The 20,736-nt window shown below is 39.2% G+C and overlaps 1 protein-coding gene and 1 non-coding gene across 2 annotated transcripts in view; one reads left to right on the top strand and one right to left on the bottom strand.

Annotated features, from left to right (window-relative positions):
* brp (ELKS/RAB6-interacting/CAST family member bruchpilot) overlaps nucleotides 1–20,736 on the top strand; it is a 430,961-nt gene that overhangs the window by 328,911 nt on the left and 81,314 nt on the right. The window lies entirely within an intron of this gene.
* LOC150109281 (U6atac minor spliceosomal RNA) lies at nucleotides 1,656–1,777 on the bottom strand. The gene has a single exon (XR_016550572.1). It is a non-coding gene; the product is annotated as a U6atac minor spliceosomal RNA (small nuclear RNA).

Raw genomic sequence — 20,736 nt, 5'->3', positions numbered from 1 at the left:
GTTCACAACAAGTGAATGAAATAGCTACTGCCAATGTGGAGTAGACGACCAGTAGTGCACTCAGGATTTAATCTTTGGGGGGTGGGAGGCTCAGGTTGAGTAGATGATTTGAGAATACACACTATGCACCGCATACAAGCTATGACTGAGCATCTGAAATGATTGCTAATTCATAAGAAGTATAGAAATAGAAGACACAACACAACATAAATTTAAAAAAAACAAATGAATTTTAATTGGAAAAGATTTTTGGAAAATTTTCTAGTGTTTTTTTTTCCTTTTTCTTTGGAGTGAGCCAGGGCCCCTTGCCCCACCCCACCATCTGGGTGCACCACTGGAGTAGACCATGAATAACAGAATTGGTTCCTGCATTTGGTGTATCAAGATACATGGATGGCCTTACAGAACTGTCTGGAAAATTCTGTATTTCTACCCTTTTAAGATAACCTTGACACAGAAGTTGCACCCACAGGACTTTGAAAGTTGACTAACATTTACTTTAAATTCCTTGCTCGAGTGGAGTTGGATGATGCCTGGTCGTGGATGATTTTGTGGGGAGATGAGGCTCACTTTCACCTGAATGGAGTTGTGAATACCCAGAATTGCTGAGTATGGGCTATGTAAAACCTGCATGCAATCCAACAGATTCCTCTGCTTCACCCAAAGTTACTGTCTGATGCAGGTTTATAGCTTTGTTTTTAATTGGACCATTCTTCTTCTTTGAGGATATTTGCCAATTGCATCCTGTGACCTGCTCAGTTACTGATGAGAGGTAGCATGATATGATAAACAATTTTGTTGCGCCACAACTACAGCAACATCCATGCATGCATGGATTTGGTCATTGTCATACAGGATGCTACCCCTTCACACATCAACTGATCTGTATAGGATGTTCTCTGAGAACATATCGTGGAAGCCAGAGTGATCAGCCCTGCGTTTCACACTATTTATTATTATTATTATTATTATTATTTTGGGCGACTCCAGGGAGTCCTTAGACTCATCGAGGGAGGCCCTAAACATCATGTCCACACAACTATATGACATTCTCACAGTATCTATCATACCTTGCCTTGAACTTGCTCACCGTCATAGCGCCCACAACAGACTCTGGCAGCTTATTCCACTCATTTACCACTCTAAAAGTAAAGAACCCAGCTCTAACACCCCTGCTAACAACACTCTTGCCCAGCTTCCATAGGTGTCCCCTAGTTCTCCCACCACCAGTCCTGATCTCAAAAATATCCTCTGAATTAATCCTATAGAATCCCTTTAGCAATTTGAATGTCTCAATCATATCTCCCCTTTTCTGCCTATCAACTAGTTTCTGCAACCCACAAATCTTCAACCTGTTCTTATATGGTTCATTCCATAGACCTGCTATCATCTTAGTCACTTGCCTCTGGATCCTCTTCACCTCCTCCCCCATCAAGAAGGAACCGAGGTGACCAAATCTGGGCACAGTAGTCGAGATGAGGTCTTATCAAGGCTCGGTACAGAGGTACAATAACTTGCTTGTCTCTGCTCGTCAAGGTATTTTTCAACAACCAAGTGAGTTGATGAGCTGATTTAGCTACTTTTGCAATGTGCCCCCTAAACTTCATCTCCCTATCCACCAACACTCCCAAGTCCCTGGCCTCATCAATCTCCTAGAGAAAAATTGGTTAAGTGCCGCGAAGTAAGCGGCAGTGCCTTAACATTATATGTATTATGCCCAGAGGCCGGTCCGTCCTTATCAAGGGGAGTGCTAACCTTCTCTCCTTTCATACAATACATACAATTTGGCTGCCCTGATTACCTGATCTGTCCCAGGGATTTCTATTTCTCAAAGATAGGGTTTATTGGGATCACCCTGATAACTGGGATCTACACAGCTTTTAAGCTCCACTGGTGGGATGCCATTGAACACACGTTCAAAGTGACAAGCATAAGTGGGATGCCATTGAACACAGTGTGTTCAATGGCATCCCACTTATGCTTGTCACTTTTCTCTGTTTGTTAAGGCTTAACAAATGTGGACATCATGTTGGAGGTTTAATGGAATATTTACAGCAGTAGGAAAGGATTAAAACCTAATTTTAATGCTTCCAATATTTCGTCTCAGTCACTGAGACATCTTCATGGATTACAAATAACTCATACACAAAAATAACACAGTACCAAATGAAACATGTGGGTGACTCTAAAGGCCTATCTAGGTGGTACGCCCTCTATGGACATTTGTAGGTGGCCTAGGATATAATGTGAAACCTCTGACAATTATTGTTTCCAAAATTTTGGGAAATTTTATGCATCTGTATTTTTATTTAATTAAAAAATTCAGTTGATTTCTGAGTGCCACTGCAGATTCTAAAAACAGTCTTGCCTTTTTGAATTTACTACAGTGAAGCATGGTGGTTTTCTTCGAGGAGAGCCTGTGGGTTGTATCCGATACATGGTCTGCAAGACCAGATTGACCATACTCGTGATTGCAGATGTATAATTTGTGTTCTTCTAAACGGATGGTCACTGATCTACCTGTCTGCCCAAAGTAAGCCAACTTGCAGAAACAGGATACTTTATATCCCCAGGCACTGAGACAGGAGGGAGCTGATCTTTGGTAGAGTGGATAAGGGTAGAAAGTTTCCAGTGGAGCTTAAAAGCTGTGTAGAGGTTGTATTTTTTTAAAGACCTAGCTATTTTTTCTGATGTGCCATGGGTGTAGGAGATGGTGATGTCATTTCAGAAATACTTCTGAATCGATGGGGGAGGAACTGATTATTTTTTTAATTCTGTAATCACTCTCCAGCCATTGGAAAGGAAAGTGTTGTGTATGTGGTTGAGTTCAGTTGAAAGAGACGTTCCACTGAAACAAAGATTATAGGCTCTATTAATTGGAGTTTTAATAATACCATATTGTTGAGAGAGGTGGTGGGAAAATTTGTGAATGTATCTACCTGTGTGAGTGGGTTTTCTATATATAGTGAAGGAAATATGTGGAGTGATATTAAATGTTTAGTGAAAACAAATGAAAGTGTACAAAAGAATAGAATGAAAGAAAAAGGTAAAAGAAGTGACAAGTGGGCTCAGCATTAAAATTAGTTTTTAATCCTTTCCTACTGCTGTAAATATTCCATAACACAGTACTAAAAGCTCATTCTCTTTCCTGCTAACCAGGAAAGAGAATGAGCAAGATAATTCATGCTTTGGACATGGGGAGGAAATGAGCAAGAGTTGTGGGACAAATAGCAGTTCTGGGAAAAAGTAATTTAAGTGGACATAAGGAGAATGTAATATTTTTTTAATTGAATATCTGGAGCTTGTTGAGGAGAGTGAAAGATAACAGTGTAGTGGGAAAGGTTGTCATTGTGTTGTGTTCCTGAGATATGAAAATGATAAGTTGCGATGGAGAGCCAAAATCATGAATGGTATGTTAGCAAAGCTGTGTGAGAAGAAGGGAGTATGGTTTGTGGATGTATGGCATGTGTTTGAGGGAAGAATGAAATTATACAGGCATGATGGGTTGCATTCGAATGGGTTTGGAGTGAGGGGGCTGGAGAAACTGTTGCTAGATGGAAGTGCTGTGTGTGTGTGTGTGTGTGTGTGTGTGTGTGTGTGTGTGTGTGTGTGTGTGTGTGTGTGTGTGTGTGTGTGTGTGTGTGTGTGTGTGTGTGTGTGATGCAAGCAAGAGATCAGAAGTAAGAGATGAAATGAAAGATCAGAAGAGTGGTATTGAACAGACAGAAGGACTTGGCAATGGAAACAGCAGTAGTAGTGTGAGAGCTGAAAGAGAATGGAATGCAAGAGAAACAGAAAAACAGAGGAGACAAGGACTAATGGCATATATATATATATGAGGATGATCATCGTAGAAATGGAATAAATCGGGATGTGAGTGGGAAATTTGAGACAAACCAAATTTATGTGGTAAGTGGTGATAAAAGTGCTTGGGCAAGGGCAGGTATGGTGGGGAAATCACAACCAACAAGTGGTTTGAGTAGAACTGGTTCTGAACCTAAAAGTAATGCTGTGATGTGATAAGGGATATGAAATAGTTTTGCTAATTGAGTTTCTTCATCCCAAAATCATTGGAATAAGTGGAACATGGTTGAATGAAGATGATATTCTAATGTGAATAGAAATGGAAGGGTGCAATGTTTTTCACAAGGATAGAAAGGACAAGAAGGGAAGGAAAGTGTGGCTGATAATAGCATGGGAATTATGTTCACATAAAGTAGACCTCAAAGAGGGGAAATAGTGGCAATGGTTATGAGGCGGTGTGGTGTGATATGGTGGATGACAGGAAGGCATATTGGATGGTGTTATAGGCCAGGGAATGCAGAGGATGTATAAACAACTTGGGTTAGTGAACAAAGGAAATTTCATTATTATGGGTGATTTAATTATGGTAGTATAGATTGGAATGAAGAGATAGCATTTAGGAATAAGGAAAATGAATTGCTTGACTTCTTGGCAGAAAACTCTCTCATGAGTGGCATATCACACGTACTTCCAGTTGGTGAGAGTAATCATAAAGTGATCACCTCGGTTGTGGTTACCATATACAGACTTTCCTCTGTGAGGAAAGGATATATTTGGAAGCAAAAGGTTGGTAATTATAACAAGCTCAATAGACAGCTTGGAGCTATAACATGGAATGAGGTGTTCAGCATTAAGTAAATAAATGCTGCTTGGAAACTGACAAAGAAATAAATAACAGCATCAATGTGTGAATGTATTCCTAACATCAAAAGGCTGAATAAAGTTGTATAGCATTCAGCTGAGGTATTCAGTGATCAATTATAAGAGCGTTTCATCCTGATACCACCCTGATCAGGATGAAACATCCTTATAAATTGATCACTAAATACCTCAACTGAATTCCATACATCCACAAACTGTACTCCCTTCTCCTCACACAGTTCTGCTAGCATACCATTCATGAATTTGGCTCTCCATCACAACTCATTATTGTCATATCTCAAGAATACACTCACAACCTTTCTCACTACACTGTGATTTTTCACTCTTCTCAATAATTTCCTGATATTTGCCCTCACATTATGTGAAGACAAATATCTCCTTATGTCCACTTATAAGGAGAAAGATGACCAGCAAACTCATGAACAGTACAAATGTCAGGCAATAAAGGTGACTAGCATAGTAAGGAAAAAGCAAATTAAGATTACAAGAAGAATCTAGCCAAGCAGGGCAAAGGAAATCACAGAGTTCTTTCATTGTGTTGCAAAGAAGAGGAAGAATGCTATGGAAAATTATCCTTAATGAGTGCTTCCAGAAGCAGATAAAATAGTTGAGTTACTCAGTGATTGCTTTGCAAGGGTATATCATCCAAGCAAGGTTCCTACTGTGACAGACTGATATGGAAACAGAGGTGGATGATTTGTAGATTCTTGGGATATTTCAGAATTTCAATGTAAATAGAGCTGTGAGATTAGATGGATATCAGCTTGGGTTTTGCAAGAATGTGCAAGTAAACTGATATGCCTCTGACTAGACTCTTGAATTTATATCTCAGCTCTGGTAAAGTTCGAAAGGAGTGGAAAGACTGCAAAATAAGTCTCTTGCATAAGGAAAGTCCTAAGACTGGAGTAGCAAATTATTATGAGACCAATCAGTATCTCAAAAGTGGTAGTAAAAATACTGGAAAAATTGGTCAGAAAGAGAATTCAAGAATGGGTGGATAAGAATATGATTCAGTATGAGGGACAACATGGCTTTATTAAGGGTTGGTCATGCCTTAGTAATTTACTACATGCTTATAATAGAGTGAATGCTGAGCTGGATAAAGGAAATGGTTGCTTGCTGATTCTTCTGGATTTTGCACCATTTGACAGAATATACCACATTGAACTCTGTTAAGCAAATTAGAACAAATAGGAATTGATATGACACTGGTTATGTGGATAAAAGGGTGGTTGCTGTACAGATAGCAAAGAGTGGTATGTGGAGGAGCAGAATCCAGGCGAAAGCAGATGACTAGTGATGTGCTGCAAGGTTCAGTGCTATGAGCACTATTGTTTAATTTGTACATAGATGATATAGGAAATAACCTGAAAGAAATATTCAGTTTTTTGTTGATGATTCAAAATTGGTAGAGTAATAGATAATCAAGGCAATGTGGAGGAGAGCTTGCAGGATGTTTTTAATGGGCTGTCAGTATGGGCAAAAGATACTGGATATCAGTTTAATGTGGAGAAATGTAGTTTTGCATTTTGGGATAAACAGATTACAAGCTGTGTCCTACATTGATGGTACTTCAGGAAATAGATGAAGCTAGAGATTTAGCGGTCATGGTAGACATGGTAGACAGAGTTAAAGTTTAGAGGACATATTGCTACAGTTGCTAAGGTAGATCATATGATTACTTGGCTATTGAAGAACACACTAACAAGTACAGATAAGGAAGTTGTTTTTCCACTTTATAAGGCCATGATACAGGCCGTCCACATCTGGATTACTGTGCTCAGGTCTAGTCACCTGGAATTTTTGTTGAATGAGGAAGTGGTGAAGAAGATTCAGAAGCATGCATCCAAGATGGTAAGCGGTCTATGGGATATTCCCTATGAGGTTAGATTGAGAGTATGTGGATTGCAGAAGTTAGTTGATAGGAGATAAAAGGAGATATAATAGAAACATTTACGTTACTTAAAGGGTTTTATAGGATTGCTGCAAGGGAAATGTTTCAGCATTTGGCTAAAGATGTCACAACAAGAGGTCATCCCTGGAAGTTGAATAAAGGTGTGGTTAGTAGGTGTAAGGGCTAGATGTTTTGGCTTGGAGAGTTGTGAATTAGTAGAATGGGTTGCCAGTTGTGATTGCTTTGTCTGTTAATGGGTTCAAGGAGAGGTACTATAGCTTAGGTGGATAGTTTGGGTCTCCTCTGATGAGCCTTTGGACTCCATGTTGGTGCCTGGACAATAATAATAATAGTTGACATATTCAATAAGCAGTTTATGTGTATTTAATCCTTGTGAAGGTAATATCTTGAGAAGATGGAATATGGCGTATGGTGGAGTGATAGTGAATGAGCAGGAGATATATGAGGAATTAAGTAAACTTGATCTTAATAAGACAGTAGTACTTGATAATATGTTGCCACATGTCTTGAAGGAATACTCTAGGCCAGGGGATGGCACCTCTGGCACAGCTGTTTAACTTCAGTATTGGAACAGAGGAAGTCAGAAAGAAATGGAAGGTTGGGAAAATTCTTCCACTTCACAAAGTCAAGATGGGGGGGAGATAAGATTAGGCTACAAATTATAGGCCAATCTGTGTGTTGTTTGGAGTTGTTGTTAAGGTGTTAGAGAAGTCAATGAGGACTAGGATTCAGAAATGGGTTGATAATAGCAGTATACTTTATGATACTCAGCATGGGTTCATTAAGGGGAGGTTATGCTTTAGTAATCTTCTTATGTATAATAGCATTATTTCTTTAGCATTATATTTCTAAAAGGAGTGTAGAAAATGGACATGGCGATCAAATGATGGGAAAACCAAAAACATGATTGATATGATTATGATTAAAAGAAGATGGATAACATCAGTACAGCAATGTCGAACTTTTCAAGGAGCAGATATAGACTCGAACCATAGTTTAGTGATTGCAAACATCAAGATGAAATTAAAAAAGAAATATAAACCCCAACATCAGAATAGAAGAGATACAGCACAAATAAGTGAAGCAGAAATAGGAAGAAGGTACAGAACAGTGTTAGAAGAGAAACTTAAAAGTGTGGAGAAAGAAAAAAACTCGAATTTAAGAGTGAAAAGAGAATGAAGGCGATAGAAGATGCAGTTGAAGAAACAGTACCAGAAGAAGAGAAGATCAAGAAGAAATGGATTACACAAGATTACACAAGTGCAGGATATCAATAGCATCCCTGATTGCCTTGCCTGTCTTTGCATCCATGTTGTACTGCTGTGAGGGCTGACCACATTCCTTGTTGAGGCACTTGAACAGTCCCATTTGGACCTCTTGTTTTGGACTGTTTTCTTCATATACCCATTTATTAAACTATTCATTTACAGTTTTTATAGGTATTATTTCACATCTCACATCATGCTTCTTTTCACCCAATTACAGAAAAATTCATCATACAGTTTTTGAGTTATTGTGATTTTTCTGTGTGTTCCTTATTTTATGAAAACCAGTGTATCATGGCCAGGAACGTATGGCATAATGCTATCACCAGTTTGTGGTAAAATAGTCACATTCTTAACTGAGACCCATTCTGATTCTATGAACAAATTCAACACTCTTTGACCTTGTATTCCTTCCTTCACATGCTGGTTGAGGGTCTTGCAACAACTCAATAAATTCTCATTCTTCTTAGCATGAAAGTTTCCATCTATCCAGTCAATGTTAATATAATTGAAATCATCCATAATAATTACTCATTTAATACCTAGAGAAAACAGGGTAATATGAGGGACAATATTCCAAATGAGCTCGTATCAAGGCCCTGTAAAGAGGAAAAATAACTTCTTTATCATTACATCTCAAGGTTTATTTCAGCATTGCAATTATTCTCTGAGTTTCATCTGCAATCTTTGCTATATGGCCTTAAGCTTCAACTTCCTATATACTAAAATGCCAAGATCCCTAACCAGATCAGTTTTTTCTAGCGTAATCCCACCAGTATCCCACCAATTTGAAAGAGTCAAAGGATAATTGTATATCACTGTGTGGGGATTCGATCATCATAAATGCCATGACTAATAAAGTAAACAGAACATGCTCTTATGGTGGAACAATGAAATGAATAACTGATGCTTTGTAGAGAAGAAAAGAGCAAGCATCAGAATTAATGATAGCTGTGGGTACAGATGCTTTGTTGGTGAAAAAAAAAATGTTTGACAGAGACTTGAGGAAGTTGTTTACAACAACTTCCTCAAGTCTCTGATTGATGCACAGATAAAGTCTTTCAAGTTGTTGCATAGATATGTTGTTGGAAAAGTTGTTAGCATCTAGATATGACAATAGTGAATTGAGAAGGAGAGCAGAGATAATAATAGCAAGATGGCTGAGTTGTGTGAAGCAAAGGGGGGTTTGGTTTATAAATCTTTGGAGGAGTGAATTTGAAGGAAAGTTACAGTGGTTTAAAGTTGATGGATTTCATTTGAATGAGTTTGGTGTTGGGCATTTAGAAAGGATGTGGTTTGCCGAGAAGGCACAAAATTCAAAAGTTAGTCAAAGGGTACTAGTGAAGCAGGATGCACATGCACAGCTAAACTGGTTGTACGACAGGAGGAAGATGGATATGAAGTTGAAGATGTGGTTGTAGCACAAAGTGTTGCATAATGTGGGATGAGACAGATATGAACAGCAATCACAGTCAGGATCATGGAAACAGGAGTTGTCAGACTGAAGAGAGAGAGAGAGAGGTGTGATATAGCAGCTGGAGTAGAGAATGTTGCTACTGATAGAATGGCCTCAAAGACCGGGAATGTTATGTTTGTATACACATGTAGGGAGTATTCAAAATAAGAAAGCTGAGTATGTCACATTGAGTGAGTCAGTATGCAAAAAGATAACTGATATAAATGAAACTTGGTTGCCTGAGGATGATGTAACATCAGGAATAGAAATGTAAGGATAGGAAGGCAAAAAGAGGAGGGAGTGCTGTTAATGATTACAGAGGAATTGTGTCCATAACGTGTGGAAGTGATAGTACATTTACTGATTTTGAATCTGTGTGGTGTGAAGTTGAAATTAACAGGCTAGTGTATCTCGTAGGATTCTCCAGGGAATGTAGAGAATACTGTTTGTGAAATGTTTTGGCAAATTGGTTGGGCATGTAAAAAGAAGGTGATCCTGATGGGAGACTTTAATTATATGAATATAGAATGGAAGTAGGAGATACTATTCAGTAACAAGGAGGGTGAGTTTGTTGAATTTCTGAGGGATAAATATTTAAGAAAAGATAGCGTACACATGGCACCGATAAAGAAAAAAAATGGCGGCCAGGTCGCCATGTTTGTTTAAGAGTTTTGATGTAAACGAATTTATGCAATGTGCTGTCTGTGAGATGTATGCCTTGCGAAGAGCGGTGGGAGTCTGATTAGAAAGTGATAGTGGAGTTAATATGTGTAGAAAGCATGAAGAGAATGAGGACTTCAAGCGTGTTTCGTGTGTCGAGACTGATATCGTTAACGATAGTCAGAATGTAGAAAATGGCGGTGTGCTAGAGAATTGCGTGGTAGTGCCAGATAGGTGTGAGAGCGTTGCTGAAAGTGTAAATGAAGGTAGAAACACAGAAAGAATGGATGATTTGATCGATAATGAAAATGGTGAGATAAATGCGAGTAGCGAAATTGCCTTTGAATGGCGCGATACACGGAGCCAAAAGACAACTGGAGCATATGGAAAAATGTGTGTTGAACGTACCGACAAATTACCGGCGGAAGTCTGTGACGGCAAATAATAGAATGTTCGTAAACGTCAATAAAATGAAGGAGCGAGTGCTGTATGGGGATTCGCTATTAAGAGACGTAATAATTGAGAGTTTAACGAAGTCGTACCAGCCGGGTGCAAACATAAAGGACGTCAGCGAATCTATTCAACTGCAAAAACAGAGGGTGAAAGAGATGATAATCGTGGCAGGAACGAATGATTTGAAAGAGGACAAAATGGAAATGATAGAGGATGTGAGGGAGTTGTTTGAGGTAGCAAAAGAGAAGAGTGAGAGAGTTAGGATGGTAAGTATCTTACCGCGGTATGACAGCGAAGTGTTTAGAAGGAGGGCCATAATTGCCAATGACTTTATGCGTGGGTTATGCATGGAGAGTGGTGTGGAATTTGTGGATGTGTGGAATGAGTTCGATGGGCGAAAGGACTTATATAAGATGGATGGATTACATTTGAATGGAGTTGGTGTACGGAGACTTGAAAGAGTGTTGATGAATGATGTGGAAGTGGATGTACAAACTCAGGGAAACTGGATTTATTAAGAGGGGGGGAGTAGATATGCAGACTTTAGGGGGGGGGGGCAGTTAAGTGTATGAATGAGTATATTATGCCTGGGCGAGTACGACGGACAACAAATCAGAATGGGATAGCTAGTATAAGGCATCAAAGTAGGGATGGGACAAATGGGCTTCTGCGATTCATGTACACTAATGCCAGGAGTATTAGGAACAAGAAGGAAGAGTTTTTGGCCATGGTTGGCACTTCCAGGCCACAGGTTGTCGGTATTAGTGAAACATGGCTGACAGAAGATGATAAAGCTAGTGGGATTGAATGCGATGGGTATAGCATGTTCAGGAGTGACAGGGTGAATAAAAAGGGGGGAGGAGTGTTATTGATGATAGCTGATGAGCTTCAGCCAAGGAGTATAGAAGTTGAACTGCAGGATGGGGAAAAAAGCACATTTGAGGCTGTTTGGTGTGAGATAGAATCTAGCAGAACAAAATATACAATTGGGTGCTGCTATAGACTGGGTGATGGAGTGGATGGTGGGGATAGTATGCATAAGCAAATAGAAGAAATGAGTGGAAGGAGGATAATTATTATGGGTGATTTCAATTATGGTAACATTGACTGGAAAGAGGAGAGGGCACATGGGAGGAAGGAATTGGATTTTATGCAGTTATTAAGGGACAACTATCTACGGCAACATGTATTGGAAAATACCAGGGAGCAGAGAGTGCTGGACCTAGTAATTGCAACTGAGAATGTAGCTGTAACGAACATGACCATGTTGCCACCAATTGGTGAGAGTGACCATAAGGTCATGACTTGGGAGGTGGCTAAAGGAGTCGAATTTACAATTAAGACAGGGTACATGTGGAATTACCGGGCTGGTAAGTATGACAAGCTTAGGTGTGTGCTTGGCTCAATGCCATGGCATGTAAAACTGCAAGGGCTGGATGTTGATAGTGCATGGGAGGTGGTTAAGAACTGTTTGCAGGAGGCAATGGTTGACTGTATACCAAGAGTCCGAATAATAAATCAAGTAGGGGTTAAATGGATGAATAACACTATTAAGCTTGAGCTGCAAAAAAAGAAACAATTGTGGAGGGAATTTAAGGAGAAGGGTGACCATCAGGTGCAGGAACAGTATAAAGCTCAGGCCAGGATGGTAACAAGGGTGGTAAGAAAAGCAAAAGCAGATTACGACAGGAAATTGGCCATGCAGGCTAAAGAGAATCCCAAACAGTTTTTTCAATATGTTGCAAGTAAAAGGAAAAATGCTCATGGTAGAATGATCTTAAAAAATGCTGAGGGTAGGGAGGTAACCGAATCAGTCGATGTTGTGGAATTACTGAGCGAGCACTTTGCAAGAGTATATCATCCAGGTGGTGACTTTGCAGAAATGGAAGAACCAACAGCTTATACTGGAATTGTGATGAATGAAGTAGAGGTAACTAGTCTATTACAGAACCTCAATGTCAATACATCTGTGGGATTGGATGGTATACCAGCTCGTGTCGTACGTGAAGCGGCCAAAGAATTGTCAGTGCCCTTGACCATTTTGTTTAATTTGAGCCTCAGGACTGGGTCAGTCCCAAGGGGGCGGAAAGAGGGGAAAATAGTTCCACTGCACAAAGGTGGTTCCAAGGCTGCTATTGAAAATTACCGGCCAATCAGCATAACAGGAATCATTATCAAGGTCTTAGAGAAAATAGTCAAGAGGAAAATACAAGATTGGATAGAAGAAAATGGGATACTGTATTGGGGACAGCATGGTTTTGTGAAGGGTAGGTCATGCCTCAGTAACTTGCTCACGTATTATAACACAGTGACGGCTGAACTGGATAAGGGTAATGGGTTTACAGTGATTCTACTGGACCTTGCTAAGGCCTTTGACAGGATACCACATGGAATTCTAATCAGTAAATTGCAGCATATGGGAATGGACATAGGGGTGGTGAGATGGATAGGAGGGTGGTTGACGGAGAGATATCAGAGAGTGGTTTACTCAGGAGTAGAGTCCACAAGATGGCCTGTGACTAGTGGTGTGCCACAAGGATCTGTTCTTGGACCACTGCTGTTTAATTTGTTCATAAATGATATAGGAAAGGATCTGAGAGGAACAGTTCATTTGTTTGCGGATGATGCGAAGTTGGGTAGGGCAATAGTGAATGCAGATGACGTCAAAATTTTGCAGGATGATTTGGATAGATTGGAGGTCTGGGCTAGGGAGAATGGATGTCAATTTAATGTGGCAAAATGTAAGGTTATGCATTTTGGGGTGAAAAGATTGGAGGCAGTTTACTGCATTGGTGGAACCGTGCTCCAGGAAATTGATGAGGCACGAGATTTAGGAGTGTTGGTGGATAAGGAATTGAAATTTAGGGGACACATTGCAAAAGTGGCCAAATCAGCTCATCAAATCACTTGGTGGTTGAAGAATACATTGACAAGCAGAGACAAGCAGGTTATTGTTCCTCTGTATCGAGAGCCTTGATAAGACCCCATCTCGACTACTGTGCTCAGATTTGGTCACCTAGGTTTCTTCTTGATGGGGAGGAGGTGGAGAGGATCCAGAGGCGAGTGACCAAGATGATAGCAGGTCTGTGGAATGAACCGTATGAGAACAGGTTGAGGATTTGTGGGTTGCAAAAATTGGTTGATAGGCGGAGGAGGGGAGATATGATTGAGACATTCAAATTACTGAAGGGTTTCTATAAAATTAATTCAGAAGATATTTTTGAGAACAGGGCTGGTTGTGGGAGGACTAGGGGACATCAATGGAAACTGGGCAAAAGTGTGGTTAGTAAAGGTGTTAGAGCTGGGTTCTTTACTTTTAGAGTAGTGAATGAGTGGAACGCGCTCCCTGAGTCTGTGGTGGATGCTGTGACAGTGAATGAGTTTAAGGCGAGGTATGATAGATACTGTATGAATGTCGAATAGTTGTGATGAATATGATTTGGGGCCTCCCTTGATGAGTCTAATGACTCCCTGGAGTTGCCCGTAGTAATATTAATGGTAATAAATATCTTAAGCAGTATATGACTGAAGCAGCTTAAGATTTTAGTGTTTTGGATTTGGTGATAACACTGCCAACAAGTTGGTGAAAGTGATCATGAGGTACTTATTTGGGAAGTGGTGAAACAAGAAAAGGTTACTGCCAAAAATGGATATATATGGAAGTATAAAGTGGGTGATTATGGAAAGCTCTGTAGTCAACCAGCATCTATACAAATAGATGAGCTGTACAGAAAAGATGTTGATAGTGCATGGAAATTCGTAAGGCAGTATCTAACACAAGCAATGTATAACTGCATACTAAAGGTTAAGCAAGTAAACAGAGTAGGAGTGAAATGTATGAATGGTGAAATCAAGCAAACTGTGTTGGAAAACAAAATGCAATGAGGAGGTACTAGACAGTTGATGGTGATCAGATCCATGAAGTGTATAAAAGTGCAGGCAGGAAGGTGATGAGCATGATAAAGTAAGAAAGGTATGGTATGAGAAGAGAGTGGTTTTGCCAAGGTTAATTCCAGGGAATTCTGTTATATGGCAAGCAAGAGAAAGAATAATTATGGTGGGTTGACACTGGTGGATAATCATGGCAGCACTTGCAAAGGATATAGTGGAATTATATCCTTTGCAAGTGCAAAGGATATAATAACACTTGCAAAGGATATAGTGGAATTATTGAAAGAGCACTTTATCAAAGTATAACATACTACTATAAATGATGTTGTGCAATATACATAGAAGGGAGACAGTATTAGGAGAATTGTAAGTGAAAGAATCAGAGATGTATCAGAAGTTGACTGGGTTAGATGTTAATAAGGCTGTGGAATGGATGACATAGTGTGCCACATATTCTTAGGGAATGTGCACACCAGTTAGCTATGCCCTTGATGTGGTTATTTAATAAAAGTCATGCAGTGGGTATGATTCATAAGGAGTGGAAAGAAGATAAAATTGTATCACTACACATGCATGGTTCTAGGACATAAGTTTCCAATTATAGACCAGTCTGTAGTCGTAGTCAAGATATTGGAGAGATTGGTTAAGAATAGAATACAAGTTTAGTTGATGGACATACTATTCTTTATGTGGGTCAGCATGGATTTGTAAAGGCTTTGTCATGTTTTAATAATTTGCTGCATTTTATGATACAGTGACGAGTGTGTTAGATAAGAAAGAATCATATACGGTGATGTTCTTGGACTTTCCAAAAGCCACATGATAAGTTGGTGTACAAGCTGCTGATGATGGGAATAGATAGAAGGATTGGAGATTGACTCTCTGACCAATACCAGCAAGTTGTGTATGATGAAGCAGTGTCTCAAAAAAGGATGGTAACCAGTGGCATTCTCCAATGTTCTGATCTTGGGTCCTTGCTGTTTAACTTGTTTGTAAATGATATATCATGTGGATTGACTAGATCAGTTGTTTGCTGATAATGCAAAGAATTATAAGTGGCACTGCTAATGTTAATTCCCGTCAGGAAGATTTGAATAGACTTTTGATTTGGACAAAGGAGTGGGGTTGTAGTTTTAATATTTATAAGAACAAGATTTTGCATTTTGGAGTGCAGAAATATGACTGTGTACTGCAGGAAGTAGATGAGATTCAAGATCTACTGTCAACCATCACTCCCAGATCTGAAGTTTAGAGGACACGTTGCAAGTGTTACTAAGACTGCACATCATAGTGCCACCATGATAAGAAGTAGCACGTAGGGATAAGAGGTGTTTGTGCCACTGTATAAAGCAAGTAAAGCAAGCACTAGTTAGACCACGCTTGGACTATTGTGCTCAGATTTGGGCACCTGGTTTTCAGTGCGATGTGTAAACATTGGAGAGAGCCCAGAGAAGAGTGACTAAGACAATATCAGGATTCTGGAATGCTGGCTTAGGGAGAGGTTGAAGAAATGTGGATTGCAGAGTTTTATATATAGAGGACAAGAGATTATATGATAGAGATGTTTAAGTTAGTCAGGGGATTTTATGAGATTTATCCAGATGAGATTATAAAAAAAAGAGTAGATGGCAGGAGGGGAAGAACTAAAAGCCATTCCTGGAAGTTGTGTAAGAGTAATATGAAGAGGAGTATGAGGAACAGATTTTTTCATGGAGAATTGTTAGTGAACGGAATGCATTACCAAAATATGTTGCTAATGCAGGGAGTGTTAAGGATTTTAAGATTTGGTATGATAGATTTGTTGCCAGTTGAATGAACCTCCCATGATGAGCCTCCCTGCTCCTTGGAGGGTGTAATAATAATAATATAATATGATATTGGCTATTTTGGTTTTATTTCTATTGTGGACTGAAAAGACACATTTTTTAGAGAACCTAGGATTTGAGAGAAGTGAAGGGACTGCAGTGGAATGAGGAATGAATATTAGTAAGATATTTCAGTTATGTGTGTGGAAAGGCTTATGTGTTCATCGCACATGTTGAATTGGAATTGTTCTCTCTGTCTTATCTCAAGGCTTCTTGAAGTTTGGCCAATGTAACTTAAACCGCACGTGCATGGGATGATATAGACTCCAGCATATTTAAAGGATGAAAGTCTTTTGGAGATCTTAAGAATTGTCAAATTCTATCTTTAAGTTTAAAGGTCACTCTTATTCTATGTGGTTTGAAGAGTTTAGCAACCTTGTTAGAGGCTGTCCCCATGCTCGTGCAGTTTTACATCGGCCAAACTTCAAGAAGCCTTGAGATAAGACAGAGAGAACACATCGGATATGTCAAAAACAACAGACAAGATGTATCAGGCTTATCTTCCCATTTCTCCACAACCAACCATGTCATTGAGTGGGATAAAAACTGTACTCCTTACATAGAAGAGGATTACCATGCTTGTATTTTTAAAGAAGCCACAACAGTCGCCCGTTCTGTAGAAAATCTTAATAGGAACCAAGGTTTAATTTTATCTGAGATCTGGAAGACCCTAATTAGATCTATAAACACACAAGAAATGAACTTTAGTAACAACTATAAAATGTTCCTAAACAACAACAACAAGTGAAATCATGTACGTGCCACACGTGTATTGCACACGTTCAGTGTTGTTTTGTAATTTATAATTAGAATTCTGTTAATGTCTGTAACATGTTTTGTTAGCTTTAGTTCGTATCATCAGTCCTGTACCCTGAAGATGCCAGCAGATTTAGTTGGTGAAACTAGTTGGTATTAAAACAGTTTTTTCTCAGATACTTGATCAACATTTCCCAAATAGACAATTCACATAACTTCTGTGGTCAAGAAAAAAATATTGTTTAATATGTTTTTTGTGTTTTGTTATTTTTTGCGAGAGATTTTTTTACACCTTCTTACCTGCTGTAACACTAGTTATCTTCCTTGATAGAGTTGGTACTGGAAAGATTTAGAGCAGGAGCATGCAGCTGAGATGAAGGACATGTTCACCTAACTCTCTCATGAGAGTTACTGCTATACCCTCAAAAGGTGCTGGTTCTAGCGATACCACTTCTCCCCTCCAATAAGCCAAATGGTGGTGTTATACTGAGTGATGGAAGATATATACCACCAGTAGGTCTAGTTGTTATTTCTTTCAGCTAGAGAAGATATGCTTATAAGGCAGTAATACTTGCCTTGCTGGAGCCCTGTATGTGGAAACAGGTCATAGACTGGGAGAGGCTATTATACTGCACATCATCAGCCCATCTGTTCCTGCTACTGCTACTTTTCTAAATAAAGTTTCTTTCATTTCCACCATCTCCAATAAAGCTATTCCTATATTGCAGTATATTTTCAGTTTCTACTTCCTCTTTATTATTATTATTATTACTATCCCAAGACTCCATGGAGTCAAAGACTCATCTAGGAGGTCCTTTCGTCATACACACAGCTCATCATACCACACCTTAAACACACTCCAATTCTCTGCAGACACCACACTCTCAATCAAGGCATTCCAATCATTCACAACTCTGCATGCGAAAAACCTGCTTCTCACTCCCCTGCTCATACCCTCCTGATACAGCTTCCAGGGATGTTCTCTGGCTCTCCCCTGATATCACACCATTTGCTGTTATAGACACTTTTATTAATGAAAGAATAGCAACTGTAAGATTGAAATTTGAAAGAGGCCATCTAATAGTAATGGGAATATATGCTTCAGTTTTAATACAGGAGCAGAATTCTAATACTGTCTTCTTGGAGTTAAGTTTTGTAGTTTCAACATTTTTCTTTTCACTAGTATTTTCATGATTATTGTGACTGTCATGTTGCTTGTATTTCAGTTTTTGAGATTACCAGAAAATGGATACATAGCATTACGTGTACAAACTGCTGTGTCTCTTACTTGTGATGTTTTTTTGTTGTTGTTGTTTTGTTTTAATCAATTATATTGTCAGTTATTGATAATAGCCCTCTGACATGCCAGATATATTTTATGGAGATGCGTTTTTCCCAGAAAAATGTGTCTTGCAAAAAACTGAGAGATTTCTCATCATTTTTTTAAATTAAAACGATGTGAAATCTCGAAATCACTGTAAAACATTTCCCTTTCACCAATTTTTCTTCTTCTGAAGCATATATTCCCATTACTATTAGATGGCCTCTTTCAAATTTCAGTCTTACAGTTGCTATTCTTTCATTAATAAAAATGTAACTCAAACTCTTGACTTGACTTCTGTCCACAGATTTGGCCACCTGGGTTTCTTTAGGATCAGGAAGTGTGGAGAGGATTCAGAGACAAGTAATTAAGTTGGTTACAAGTCTGTGGAATGCTTCCTGTGAGGACAGGTTGAGGTTGTGTGGGTTGCAAAGTTTAATTAATAGTCAGAAAAGAGGGGACATGATAGAAACTTACAAGTTATTAAAGGTGTTCTATAAGATTGACACAGAGGAAATTTTTTGGTACAAGACAAATAGAGAGAGAGCTAGGGGTCACTGCTAGAAGGTATGGAAGATTGTGGTTAGTAAGGGTTTCCCATGATGAGTCTTCTGACTCCATGAAGATATCCAAATAATAATAATGATAATAAAAATCATCCTACTTCTGCAAACTAGCTTCTTGTACAGACATATTGTCTTTAAATTTTCTGTAAATGCTAATGTTGTAACCTTGAGTATGGCACAGTATGACCTTTGTAGTTTTTATGCCAAATAAACTATAAACCAAAACCAAACTCCATTTATTTTGCAGTATATAACATCAGTATTCTCAGCAACAGAATATAACAAGGTGACAAATGCCTTGGACAGGAGAGATGCATATACAGTGGTGTGAATTTTACAAAAGCTTTTAATAGACTGTCACACAACAAGCTGGTAAATAAATTAAAACAGATGGCACTGGATAACAGACTTCTGAGTTGGATCAGTGACTGGCTGTCAGATAGGTATCAAAAAGTTGTATATGGGGGGGCAGTATCCCAAAAGGGAAAGGTTACTAGTGGTGTAGTGCAGGGATCAGTTTTGGGACCATTGTTGTTCAGTTTGTATATTAATGATATCAGGATGGGGAGAATACTGGGAAGAGCAATGCAAAGTCAAGCAGATGTTATGGCCTTACAAGAGGACTTGAATAGATTGCATGAATGGACAGGTAAGTGGAACTATCAGTTCAATGTGGCAAAGTATAAGGTTTGATATTTGGTAAGCAACGATGGGATATACTCTTGGTGGGGAAACTTTAAATGAGGTAAAGGAAATGAGAGATCTGAGAGTGGTGGCGGAGAAGGACCTGAAATTCAGGTCCTTCTCCACCTCATATGGATCAGGTCTCATATGGATTATTGTGCACAGATTTGATCACCGGGACCAAATTGAATCAGTTTAAAGCACGCTTTTAGACACATTGAATCAGTTTTTAATCTCCTCTAAGGAGATAGAGGAGATTAGAGATCTGGGGGGGGGGTTGTGGAGAAGGACCTGAAATTCAGGTCCTTCTCCACCTCATATGGATTATGCATAGATTTGATCACTGGGTTTTCATGGTGATGAGAATATGTTGGAAAGGATTTCAGAGAAGATTCACAAAGGTGGTCAATGATCTTTGGAATGCAGTCTTTGTGGTCTTTGGAGTACAAGGACAGATTGAGAGAATGTAAGTTGCAAAACCTTGTGAATAGGAGGAAGAGAGGGGATATGATTGAGACATATAAGCAAGGCAGGGATTGCTATCAGGTTGACATGGAAGAGATTTTTCATAGAAAGGGGGGGGGGGGGGGCTATAACAAGAGGCCAACACCGGAAACTGTATAAGGAGGGTGCGAGCAGAGGAATAAGGAGAAGGTTATTTGCATGTAGAGTGGTTAGTGAGTGGACTGCATTGCCTGAGTGGGTTGTTGTTGTTGTTGTTGTAGACACATTGAATAAGTTTAAAGCATGGTTGAATGAGTATTGTGTACAATAGTGTGTGTACCTCCCACAATGAATCTCTGACTCCATGGAGGTCAGATGTTAATTTTTTTTTGTTTGCATATTATTATTATTATTATTACGGGCAACTCCAGGGAGTCCTTAGACTCATCGAGGGAGGCCCCAAATCATGTTCATCACAACTATTCGACATTCATACAGTATCTATCATACCTCGCCTTAAACTCATTCACTGTCACAGCATCCACCACAGACTCTGGCAGCCGATTCCACTCATTCACCACTCTAAAAGTAAAGAACCCAGCTCTAACACCCTTACTAACCACACTTTTGCCCAGTTTCCATGGATGTCCCCTAGTCCTCCCACAACTAGCCCTGTTCTCAAAAATATCTTCTGAATTAATTTTATAGAAACCCTTCAGTAATTTGAATGTCTCAATCATATCTCCCCTCCTCCGCCTATCAACCAATTTTTGC

The sequence above is a fragment of the Typopeltis vanoorti genome, chromosome 2 (assembly GCF_054136105.1).
Source record: "Typopeltis vanoorti isolate ZY-2024b chromosome 2, IOZ_Tvanoo_1.0, whole genome shotgun sequence".
NCBI classification, from domain to species: domain Eukaryota; kingdom Metazoa; phylum Arthropoda; class Arachnida; order Uropygi; family Thelyphonidae; genus Typopeltis; species Typopeltis vanoorti.
Note: the sequence above shows the minus strand (reverse complement) of the source record. Positions and strands in the feature narration are given on the sequence as shown.